Source organism: Cherax quadricarinatus, chromosome 62, assembly GCF_038502225.1.
Source record: "Cherax quadricarinatus isolate ZL_2023a chromosome 62, ASM3850222v1, whole genome shotgun sequence".
In the NCBI taxonomy this organism is placed as follows: domain Eukaryota; kingdom Metazoa; phylum Arthropoda; class Malacostraca; order Decapoda; family Parastacidae; genus Cherax; species Cherax quadricarinatus.
In genome coordinates, this window is record NC_091353.1 from 2,228,234 (window position 1) to 2,239,002 (window position 10,769).

Below are 10,769 nucleotides of genomic sequence, written 5' to 3' on the forward strand. Positions count from 1 at the left end.
GGATTGGAATTGTGTAATTCGGGGCCAGGATGTTGAACCGAGGGGGGTGGGTTGTGTATTACGTGTTCTGAGGGATGTGTTGAGGGACGTGGGTGTCGTAGATGTTGCAGGGGGAGGAGGTTATATGGTGGAGCACACGTTCATTCGCAAGGGGTATGCTGCAAGACTAGACAGGATTTACGTCATGAAGGGTTGGAGGTCGGGAGGGTGCAGACTTTTGATGTGGGTTTCTCGGACCATAGGGCAGTGATAGTGGATCTGTCGTGGGAAGGTGCCGTGCATATTTACCCCAGCTATTGGAAGTTGAATGTGCGGCTGCTCGGGGGGAAGGGGGGGAATGGGATTTGATGAGTGGTGGAATGGGTTTTGGGGAGATAGGGATCGGGCTATGGAGCTTGTAGAATGGTGGGAGTTGTGGGCAAAACTTTGGGATCGCGAATTTTTATAGAGTCAAGGGCCGTGAGGAAGCGAGATGCAGATATGGTTTGCAGAATTTTTTGGAGGGACAGTTGCAGGCATGTTATGGGAGGGGGAAGATATAGCACTGCTTCAAGGTAGGATTGAGGAGATTCATAAAGAACGTTTTGACGCGATACGTTTTCGTTCAGGGTTGGACGATGTGTTGTGGGGGGATAAACCGACTGGGTATGTGCTGCGTAAGTTTAGGGAGCGTAGGAGAGTGACCACGTTATTGCAGTTAGAGACTAGTGCGGGAGTGGGGGATTACCCGGAAGGTGAGGTCCTCATCTCCACTGAGAGTATGAGCATTTATGCAGGTGAATGGCTCAGGAGAAAATGGAGAGAGGGTGGGAGGCGGGGCGCCTGGCAGGCGTCTTTCGGTAGGGGGGTTCATAAGGCTATAGGAGAAAAGGATAGGGTGGGGTTGGAGGCTGATATTAGTGAGGCTGAGGTGGCAGATGCGGTCTTCAGCATGCATACGGGTAAGGCGCCAGGCACTGACGGTTTGCCTATTGACTTTTATAGGGCTCATTGGGGGTGCATGAGGCATTGTTTAGTTGGGGCTTTGAAAAATATGCTAGATAGAAAGAGAATGGGTGAGTCACAATGTACAGGCATAGTAGTATTAGTACCAAAGAAGGAAGGGGCGCGAGCACTGAGTGCTTTCCAGGCAATTTCCTTAATGTGCGCAGACTATAAGGTATTCGCAAAGATTCTAGGGAATAGAATGAAGGCAGTTCTCGGAGCACTTTTACACAGAGGTCAGTTTGGGATTCCAGGGAGGAGTATGCGGGATGGACACGGGCGCATAAGGGTTTTCTTAGAGGGCTGTGGAGGGGTGGGGGTTCTAGGGGTTGATTGGGAGAATGCGTATGATTGTGTGGACAGGGTGTTTTTGCGTGAGAGTTTGTGAGATCTGGGTTTTGGTGCCAGGGTGGTAGGGTGGGTGGATGCATTGTATGCGGGGGCGATCATGCGTGTGCAGGTGAACGGTAGGTTGGGTTCTGGGATTCGTATGGAGAGGGGTTTGCAGCAGGGTTGCCCACTTTCACAGCTATTATTTGCTTGTGTTCAGAACCCATTTTATGAGCGTGTAGACCGAGAGTTGTGTGGGGAGGGGGTTGAGGGGAATGACGGGGGGGTTGTGGGTTACATTGATGATACGACGATCTTACTTAGTGGAAGGGAGGATTTTTCAAGGGTGGGTAGAGTCATCGAGAAGTTTGGGGCCGTAACAGGAATGAGGGTAAACAAAAGCAAGTCGATGTTGTTAGAGGTGGGCACCTGGGTAGGCAGGAGATTGGGTCAGGGGTTTGGATGGAATGTAGTAGAACGGATTAAGATTTGTGGGATTTGGTACACAGCGGACAGGCAAGAAAGTAGAAAGATTAATTCAGAGGCAGTTAGGGACAGGGCAGTGGGTAGGCTACGTAGCCTTCGGGCCAGAGATGTTACGTTGCACCAAAGGGCTGTGATTGCGAATTCGTTGGTATACAGTAAGGTTTGGGGAGCGGCGGCAGTATATCCCTTGAGAAATTGTGATGTAACAGACATACAGAGGAGGGCATTAAGGTATATATGGGGTTATGGGAGGGCGTGGTTGGGACGTGATGTAGTAATGACTGGAGTGCGTCAGGGGGGATTGGGTTTGTTGGCATTGGGGCCCAGGGTGAGGGCAATATACGTCAAGGTGATGTACCTCTGTAATCTTTTGACTACCGCCCACAGGATGGGTATGGGGTGCATAATAAACATATTAAACTGGAACTGGAACTGGTGAGATACCTCAGTGAGGGGGGTCTGGGGGAGGTGATGCGGGACTTACATTGTTGGTGGAGTGGGAGGGACCTGGAGGTGTGTGAGGATATGTTGCAGTATATGTTAAGAGTGCGAGATGTACGTCATTTGCGAATAGGGAGGCTGGTGGGAGTAGAGTATCATCGGGAGATGCTGCAAGGGGTGGCTGTCTTCCCCACATATAATTGGAGGGTAATATGGGAGGAATTTCGAAAGCTAAGAATGCCTGCAAGGGTGAGAGAAGTGGTCTACAGATTCCTCATGGGGACATTGGCATCAAAACAGGTGTTGAGGCAGATGGGATATGTGAGTGATGCTTCATGTGTGCATTGTGGCGACGTGGAAAATGCTTTCCATGTGGTGTACTTTTGTCCTTTTTTGGAAAATGTAAGGGTGTGGTTGAGGGGTGTTTTTGGATTATTGGAAGGGGGAAGGGTGGGGGTCCTTAGGGCTTTACTTTTAGGCGTGGGAGGAGTGTCTAATGAGGTAGCGAGGGCGTTAAGGTATATAATGGTTGATTTTTTGTATGTTTCTTGGGGAATGAGGGAGGTGGGGGGTAATGTCAGGATCAAGGCCTTAGCGGCGAGTTTTTATAGGTCGGTGGGTAGGAATAGGAGCTTATATGGGGGTCAGTGGGTTGCTCTTTTTCCGGAGAGTTATCGGGGACTGACTGTGGCACGACTACTACAGTTGGTGCCGGGGAAAGGCAGCAAGGGGTTGGCTTCCGGAGGTGAGTGATGAGTACTTGGAGATGATTGTAGTAAGGAAGAGAAGAGATGGTGGCTGCTCCAGTGGTGTATGTGAGATAACATGATGTAAGGCCTGTCTGTGTGAAGGCCTTTGTGTGTGTGTACTCACTCACCTATTTGTACTCACCTATTTGTGGTTGCAGGGGTCGAGTCTTAGCTCCTGGCCCCACCTCTTCACTGGTTGCTACTGGGCCCTCTCTCTCCCCGCTCCATGAGTTTTATCAAACCTCGTCTTAAAACTGTGTATGGTTCCTGCCTCCACTACGTCATTTTCTAGGCTATTGCACTGCCTTACAACTCTATGACTGAAGAAATACTTCCTAATATCTCTCTGACTCATTTGTGTCTTCAACTTCCAATTGTGGCCCCTTGTTTCTGTGTCCCCTCCCTGGAACATCCTGTCTTGTCCACCTTGTCTATTCCATGCAGTATTTTATATGTCGTTATCATGTCTCCCCTGACCCTCCTGTCCTCCAGTGTCGTCAGGCCGATTTCCCTTAATCTTTCTTCATAGGACATTCCCCTTAGCTCTGGAACTAACCTTGTCACAAACCTTTGTACTTTCTCTAGTTTCTTGACGTGCTTTATCAAGTGCGGGTTCCAAACAGGTGCTGCATACTCCAGTATGGGCCTGACATACACGGTGTACAGTGTCTTGAACGATTCCTTACTAAGGTATCGGAATGCTGTTCTCAGGTTTGCCAGGCGCCCACATGCTGCAGCAGTTATCTGATTGATGTGTGCTTCCAGAGACATGCTCGGTGTTATACTCACCCCAAGATCTTTCTCCTTGAGTGAGGTTTGCAGTCTTTGGCCACCTAGCCTATACTCTGTCTGTGGTCTTCTGTGCCCTTCCCCTATCTTCATGACTTTGCATTTGGCAGGATTAAATTCGAGAAGCCATTTGCTGGACCAGGTGTCCAGTCTGTCCAGGTCTCTTTGAAGTCCTGCCTGGTCCTCATCAGATTTAATTCTCCTCATTAACTTCACATCATCTGCAAACAGGGACACTTCTGAGTCTAACCCTTCCATCATGTCGTTCACATATACCAAAAATAGCACTGGTCCTAGGACCGACCCCTGTGGGACCCCGCTCGTCACAGGTGCCCACTGTGATACATCATTACGTACCATGACTCGTTGTTGCCTCCCTGTCAGGTATTCTCTGATCCATTGCAGTGCCCTTCCTGTTATATGCGCCTGATGCTCTAGCTTCTGCACTAATCTCTTGTGAGGAACTGTGTCAAAGGCCTTCTTGCAGTCCAAGAAGATGCAATCAACCCACCCCTCTCTCTCGTGTCTTACTTCTGTTATTTTATCATAAAACTCCAGAAGGTTTGTGACACAGGATTTGCCTTCCGTGAATCCGTGCTGGTTGGCATTTATACTCTTGTTCCATTCCAGGTGCTCCACCACTCTCCTCCTGATAATCTTCTCCATAACTTTGCATACTATACATGTCAATGACACAGGTCTATAGTTTAGTGCCTCTTTTCTGTCTCCTTTTTTAAAAATGGGAACTACATTTGCCGTCTTCCATACCTCAGGTAGTTGCCCAGTTTCCAGAGATGTGTTGAAGATTGTGGTAAGTGGCACGCACAACATATCTGCTCCCTCTCTAAGGACCCACGGGGAGATGTTGTCCGGTCCCATTGCCTTTGAGGTATTGATGTCTCTTAGCAGTTTCTTCACCTCCTCCTCATCTGTATGTATGTCGTCCAACACTTGTTGGTATATTCCTTGCTGGTGTCCCCATCTGATCTGTCATCCCAAAGTCCTTCCTGTCTCTACTGTAAATACTTCCTTAAATCTCGTGTTGAGCTCCTCACATACCTCTTGATCGTTTCTTGTGAGTTCTCCACCTTCTTTCCTCAGCCTTATCACCTGGTCCTTGACTGTTGTCTTCCTCCTAATGTGGCTATACAGTAGTTTCGGGTCAGATTTGACTTTCGATGCTATGTCGTTTTCATACTGTCGCTGGGCCTCCCTCCTTATCTGTGCATACTCGTTTCTGGCTCTTCTACTAATCTCCTTGTTTTCCTGGGTCCTATGCCTCCTGTACCTTTTCCATTCTCTGTTGCACTTAGTTTTTGCCTCCCTACACCTTCGGGTAAACCAAGGACTCGTTTTGGTCTTCCTATTATTTCTGTTTCCCTTGGGAACAAAACTTTCCTCTGCCTCCTTGCACTTTGTTGCCACATATTCCATCATCTCGTTTACTGATTTTCCTACCATTTCTCTGTCCCACTGAACCTCCTGCAGGAAGTTTCTCATACCTGTGTAGTCCCCCCTTTTATAGTTTGGCCTGTCCCCTTCAGTTCCTGTTACCTTCTCCACTTGTAACTCTACTATATAATCAAAACTCAGAACCACGTGATCGCTAGCTCCAAGGGGCCTCTCGTAAGTGATGTCCTCAATGTCTGAACTGCTCAGGGTGAACACAAGATCCAGTCTTGCTGGCTCATCCTCCCCTCTCTCTCTGGTTGTGTCCTTGACATGTTGATGCATGAGGTTTTCAAGATTGTACATTGCCCTATTCAGTATTCCTTCCTGTTGGGAAGTTAATGAGGTAGGAACGTATATACACACGGATTAAGGGTATATTTCACCTGTTCATACTGTGTACCTGGTGGGTGATGGGAGGAGGCACACATCTTAGAAATTTTTTTCTTATTTATCATTTATTCTAGAATAGGCAAAGTTCCATATGATGTGTATTTGGCTTATATGGGGTGTGGGGAGTACGATTTAGTCTCCTCGAAAACATTGTCAGGAGGTTTTAGTTTTCGAGAATCTATGTACGTAATATGTTACTATACAAAATAATTGTATGAGAAATGTTTTGGTGTATACTTAATGTTTTGTATATAAAGTTTTGTACAAAATATGCATAAGTGTAACAGGTTTTGTTTTGTAGCCTTTTTTGTTAAGGAATGCTTATGTGTAGCTTCTTCTGTTTCATTCCTAGTTAGGCTTGTTTTTTCTCAGTGTTGAGTTTTTTTTGTTAAGTTTTATGTATAACAACATGTAGATTGTATACTGTGTCCTTACCTGGAGTTTACCTGGAGAGAGTTCCGGGGGTCAACGCCCCCGCGGCCCGGTCTGTGACCAGGCCTCCTGGTGGATCAGAGCCTGATCAACCAGGCTGTTGCTGCTGGCTGCACGCAAACCAACGTACGAGCCAAAATATAAAAAAAATTTGCCATTTTTGTGAAAACTGGTGTCACGCCTCTTGTGCAGATATCCAAGAACTATCTACAAGCAGTATTAAATCAGGGAAGTGTTTTTGGGTATGTCCAAATGAGATCAATCTGTGGACTAAAATTACATTGGTATTAAAAGAGGATAACATCAAAGCTGCTTTCATAGAAAACCTGGAAGCTTTCTATAACAGATGGGAAAATAAAAAGTCTGGGCTGGAGGTGCTGTCCTGGGAGACAGTAACTGTGGGACTGGAAGTGCTGTCCTGGTAGACAGTAATGGTGAGGCTGTAGGTGCTGTCCAGGTAGACAGTAAATGTATGCATGAGGGAATGCATATAAATGGCCTCGAGGGAGACAGTAGCTGTAGTGGGGAAACAAATGTAGTCAAGGACAAGATAAAACCAATATTACAAACTATTAATACCACAGGAGATAACAAACAAGGGGACTCTACTAGCAATAATGAGGATATATTACCAGAAACAACTGGTGAGAGCTTCCTTGTTAGTACTAGTGAGGATAGGAATGAGACAGGTAAAAAACATGCACCAACAGGGAATACAGTTACAAAAACCCAAGGCAAACAGAAACCAAGCCTGTGCACATACTACGCACTTGGTATCTGCAGACATGGAAAATCTGGAAAAACAGACGGGACATGCAGCTTTGACCACCCTAGAAAATGCTGTGCCCATATGACAACAGGAAAATGCAAACTCCCTTCCAGTAAGCTTTTTCACCCTGAAATGTGTCCCTCTTCAGTACAGGAAAGATTGTGCTATAACTTAAATTCCCAGGCACACCATCTAAAGGGGGCAAAAAGATACAAAACATCCAGGCCATGGGAAAACCTGGGTAGCCACAGCCACTCAAGAGGGAGAGGTTTTTTAGTCCCAGGAAGGAAAAAAAACTGGCAGGAAATGGCAGAAATCGTACGCCAAATCCAGTCATTTCTGGAGTGGAACCACAGTCGATGGCCTCCACTCCAAACCAACAGATACAGATACTAGTGCCGGAAAGAAAGTCCCCCAGTACCACCAATACCACCAGTCCAATGACATTCTTCTTTGCAAATATACAGGGTCTAAAGCCAGCAACGAACAACAAAATACCTTTCATCCGTTGACTGCTTGCAGAGGCAAATGCAATGTTCCCGGCTTTCACAGAGACCCACATAAAGGATCACTTGGACAACGAAATATGGATCCCAGGTTACAACCTATACAGATGAGACAGAATGAACAGGCAAAAGGGGGGGGTTGGCCTGTATATCGCAGAGTCACTTATTTGCACAGAACTGCTTAATGCCTCAAATGATGTAGTGGAAGTTTTAGCAGTAAGATCGAGAACCAAAACCTAGTCATTGTGGTAGTCTACAAGCCTCCGGACACAACGTCCCAGCAATTCCAGGAACAGCTGTTAAAAATTGACCACTGTCTGGAAAAATCTTCCAGCTCCTGCCCCCAACATCTTGTTCCTGGGGGATTTCAACTTGAGGCACCTAAAATGTAGGAATATAGTAAATAATGTTGTTGCAGTGATAACACCAGGAGGCAGCTCTGACGAGAACTCACACACACACGAGCTTTTAAATCTCTGCACAAAATTCAACTTAAACCAGCAAATAATAGAGCCTGCTAGACTGGAGAATACACTAGACCTCATCTTCACTAACAATAATGATCTGATACGAAATGTCACCCTATCAAAAAAATATACTCAGATCACAACATAATCAAGATTCAGACATGTATGTGCGGAGCCCCAGACCGACAAAATGAGATCAGTCACGAGGCAGCCTTCACCAAATTCAACTTCAGTAACAAGAACATAAAGTGGGACCAAGTAAATCAAGTCCTAAACGATATAAGCTGGTAAGATAGACTAAGCAACACAGACCCCAACTTATGCCTGGAACAGATTAACTCGGTGGCACTCGATGTATGCTCAAGGCTTATTCCTTTAAGAAAAGGGAGTAGATGTAAAATAGAAAGAGGCGCTACCTTTACAGGCAACGGAAATGAATAACACAGCGGCTAAAAGAGGCCAATGTATCTGAAATGCGTAGGGAGACACTGGTCAGAGAAATAGCAAACATTGAACTTAAGCTAAAAGAATCTTATAGGAGTCAGGAATCGCATGAAGAACTAAAAGTCATAAATGAAATCGAAAGAAACCCAAAGTATTTCTTTTCTTATGTCAAATCAAAGTCGATAACAACATCCAGTATTGGGCTAACAAGATGGGTCCTACACAGATGACAGCAAGGAAATGAGTGAGCTACTCAAGTCCCAATATGACTCAGTTTTTAGCAAGCCTCTAACCAGACTGAGAGTCGAAGATCTAAATGATTTTTTTATGAGTCACAGAATTTGGTAAGCACAAGCCAGTCCAGAGGGCTGAGGAAGGGTTGTTGAGGTGGTTCGGACATGTAGAGAGAATGGAGCGAAACAGAATGACTTCAAGAGTGTATCAGTCTGTAGTGGAAGGAAGGCGGGGTAGGGGTCGGCCTAGGAAGGGTTGGAGGGAGGGGGTAAAGGAGGTTTTGTGTGCGAGGGGCTTGGACTTCCAGCAGGCATGCGTGAGCGTGTTTGATAGGAGTGAATGGAGACAAATGGTTTTTAATACTTGACGTGCTGTTGGAGTGTGAGCAAAGTAACATTTATGAAGGGATTCAGGGAAACCGGCAGGCCGGACTTGAGTCCTGGAGATGGGAAGTACAGTGCCTGCACTCTGAAGGAGGGGTGTTAATGTTGCAGTTTAAAAACTGTAGTGTAAAGCACCCTTCTGGCAAGACAGTGATGGAGTGAATGATGGTGAAAGTTTTTCTTTTTCGGGCCACCCTGCCTTGGTGGGAATCGGCCGGTGTGATAATAAAAAAAAAAAAAAAAATAAGCCTATCTGATGTTATCCTGATGTCAAATGACTTCGAACAGGCGATAAATGACATGCCAATGCACTCTGCCCCAGGGCCAGACTCATGGAACTCTGTGTTCATCAAGAACTGCAAGAAGCCCGTATTGCGTGCTTTTACCATCCTATGGAGAGTGAGCATGGACATGTGGGTCGTCCCACAGTTACTAAAAACAACAGACATAGCCCCACTCCACAAAGGGGGCAGTAAAGCAAGAGCAAAGAACTACAGACCGATAGCACTAACATCCCATATCATAAAATTCTTTGAAAGGGTCCTAAGAAGCAAGATCGCCACCCATCTAGATACCCATCAATTACACAATCATTCGTCTCTCAACCTACGGGCTGAGAGGACGCTTTCTGAGCCTGCTCCTGCTTACACCTGGTGGCGAACTGTGTACTACAGTATGCAAGATGGCGGATCGTCAGGGTAGAAGAGTAAACACGGTCTGTGTTGAATTCATTCGTGGCTCTCTCAGTGGTGCAAGGATGCATGTCTTGTTGCCTACCATTATTCGCGACATCTACAGCATCCCCACTGAGGAATTATATGGTGTGGCTCTCAATGGGATGTCGAGGTTTTTTGTAAAACTTGCAAATGCCGGTTTTTACTCCAAGATTGTGGAAGCTTTTCAAGAGAGGAAAATGGCGGTGAATTCGGCCGTAGAGGTTTGCCTGCATGACGTCTCCACATACGTGACCTGGGTCAAAGTAAGGAACGTGCCTTTCGAGGCGGAGGAGTATGTTATTTGGAAAGTTTTTGGTAGATACGGCACGGTACATGCAGCGACCAAGGGAGTGTGGAGGGAGGGCCCATACGAGGGGCTTCCAGAAGGCTCCTGCACCCTCAAGATGACGTTAAAACAGCCGATTCCATCTTACGTTCATCTTGAACACTACAGGACCCAAGTTTTTGTTCACTATGCAGGCCAATGGAAGATATGCAGGTTATGCAACTCGTATGACCATATGGCTGCTCAGTGCTCCAGACGCCTGGTTGTACGCATCCGGGAACCTTCTCCTGTGGTTCTACGAACCGAAGCCTTTGATCTGGGGGCTGGTCCTTCGCCTGAGCAAGGACCTAAGCTTTGGAGTGAGGAAGTACAACAAGAGGAGACGCGGTCTATGGCGTGTGCCACCCTGTCGGTGGACACTACAAACGTGCCCACGCCACCTGTGGGGCCTACGGAGCCTGTGGAGTTGTCACAGGAAAGTTTGCTGGAGAACGTGCTAAACGATCTCCTGGATGGGGCAGAGCATAGCCCAGACGTTCCACCGAAGTGTCAAGAAGTGGTGAAGGAAGATTCACCAAATATGGGAGACCTGGACATGATTACAATGACACGGTTGCATGAGGTGGTGGTGGAAGTCCACCAGGAGGTTTCGTCTGGTGAGATGTGTGTGGAAGGTGGTTCCCGCAAACGGACGGCAGGAGTGTCGGATATGGACGAGGTACTGACACCGGGACAGTGTCCAGGGAAGAAATTATGGTCGAAAGTGGCTGAGGCGCCTCTTGAAGACGGGGTTGTGGCAAGCGCCCAGCATATGGGTAGGGCACGGGGGGTTGAGGGGAGCCTTGGGAAGTCAAAGGTCAAAGAAGGTCAGTGTAATGTACGTGTGGGTACGGGAAAGACCCACAAACATA